Source organism: Salvelinus sp. IW2-2015, unplaced genomic scaffold, assembly GCF_002910315.2.
Source record: "Salvelinus sp. IW2-2015 unplaced genomic scaffold, ASM291031v2 Un_scaffold16326, whole genome shotgun sequence".
Lineage (NCBI taxonomy): Eukaryota > Metazoa > Chordata > Actinopteri > Salmoniformes > Salmonidae > Salvelinus > Salvelinus sp. IW2-2015.
Genome location: NW_019957535.1, coordinates 1,067,139 through 1,069,310, shown reverse-complemented (window position 1 = coordinate 1,069,310; position 2,172 = coordinate 1,067,139). Strand labels below are relative to the sequence as shown.

At 42.3% G+C, this 2,172-nt stretch overlaps 1 pseudogene; it reads left to right on the top strand.

Moving 5' to 3' along the window:
* Nucleotides 1-218: 218 nt before the first annotated feature.
* The window catches only part of LOC112080437 (glycoprotein endo-alpha-1,2-mannosidase-like), a 2,869-nt pseudogene continuing 915 nt past the window's right edge, over nt 219-2,172 (top strand).

The window sequence follows — 2,172 nt, the reverse complement described above, 5'->3', positions numbered from 1 at the left end:
CAGGTTGGATTTTGCAGGACCGCTCTATGTGAAAGAAAATGGGTCTGTGAAGAAGTCATACATTGCACTGTCACTTGTGCTGTAACCAGAGCAGTGCATTTGGAACTGGTCTCAGATCAGTCAACAGAGAAATTCCTTTTAGCTCTAAAAAGATTAATCTCAAGGAGAGGATTATGCAAGGTAATCTCCTCAGACAATGCAAAACGTTCAAGAGAGTGATGGACTTGAAAGAGCTGTGGAAGGCAATCGAAGAGCCCCAACTTTTGGCTTTCTTCTCAGAAAGGGGCATCACCTGGAGGTTCATCGCCGAGCGAGCAGCCTGGTGGGGCGATTCTGGAAAGACTTGTCAGGTCAGTGAAAACATGCCTGCGAAAGGTTCTTGGGAGAGCTTCACTCAACTTTGAAGAGATGTGCACAGTTCTGACAGAGGTTGAAGCTATTCTAATTCTAGGCCTCTGACCTTCGTGCACAATGAAGTGGATGAACCACAACCCCTGACCCCAGCACACTTCCTGGTGGGTAAACGACTAACCTCTTTGCCTCCAAAGCCATTTCCAGCTGACACTCAGCACCCACGCTAAACAAGGAGGACATGACACGCAGATGGAAGTACAGGCAGAGACTTGTGACAGTTTCTGGACACAGTTGGCGAGAGACTACTTGCTGGATCTAAAGTCAGCACACCGCTGTGATACCACCACAGCCCACCCCACTGAAAGCGGGTGACGTTGTACTCATTGAGAAGATAACAACCCAGACAACCTGGAAACTAGGAAAGATTGAGGAACTGTTTCCAGGCCGAGATGGCCTAGTTAGATCATGTTCAGTTCGTACTGTTTCAGGGACTTTGTTGAGGAGACCTATTCAGTTGATATACTGCCTAGAGATCTAGATGAACACAGTTGTTCATCGGGGGGGGGAGGATGTTGTAACTTTAATGTGTTACAGGTTATGTTTAAGTTAATTCATTGAGCTGTATCTAAAGATATTTCTTTACAGTTATTTACATATGTAATTGTATTGGTTAGTATTGAATTACGCTTTTGACTGCAAGTTCCAGAATGCCTTACGACAGGAAGTAGAGAGTGAACGCGCTAGTTAAGTTCAATTAATAGGTGATTACGTTTGGCTCCTTTGCGCTAGCATCTTAGCATTGCTTTGTAGAATCTAAAGTTGTTAAATGTAACGTGATCAAAGAATTATTACTAAAAGAAGCTTTCATATCAAACCCGACGTCCCGAGTCATTACTTTGAAGATAGTTAATCTATAACAGTTGAAGTCGGAAGTTTACATACACCTTAGCCAAATACATTTAAACTCAGTTTTTCACAATTCCTGACATTTAATCCTAGTAGAAATTCCTGTCTAAAGTCAGTTAGGATCACCACTATATTTTAAGAATGTGAAATGTCAGAATAATAGTAGAGAATTATTTATTTCAGCTTTTATTTCTTTCATCACATTCCCAGTGGGTCAGAAGTTTACATACACTCATTAGTTTTTGGTAGCATTGCCTTTAAATTGTTTAACTCAGGTCAAACGTTTCGGGTAGCCTTCCACAAGCTTCCATAATAAGTTGGGTGAATTTTGGCCCATTCCTCCTGACAGTGCTGGTGTAACTGAGTCAGGTTTGTAGGCCTCCTTGCTCGCACACGCTTTTTCAGGTTTGCCAACAAATTGTCTATAGGATTGAAGTCTTTGTGATGGCTTTGTGATGGCCACTCCAATACCTTGACTTTGTTGTCCTTAAGCCAGTTTGCCACAACTTTGGAAGTATGCTTGGGGTCATTGTTCATTTGGAAGACCCTTTGCGACCAAGCTTTAACTTCCTGACTGATGTCTTGAGATGTTGCTTCAATATATCCACATACTTTTCCTTTCTCATGATGCCATCTATTTTTGTTTCATCAGACCAGAGGACATTTCTCCAAAAAGTACGATCTTTGTCCCCATGTGCAGTTGCAAACCGTAGTCTGGCTTTTTTATGGCGGTTTTAGAGCGGTGGCTTCTTCTTTGCTGAGCGGCTTCCAGGTTATGTCGTATAGTACTCGTTTTACTGTGGATATAGATACTTGTGTACCTATTTCCTCCAGCATCTTCACTAGGTCCTTTATTGTTGTTCTGGGATTGATTTCACTTTTCGCACCAAAGTACGTTCATCTCCAGGAGAG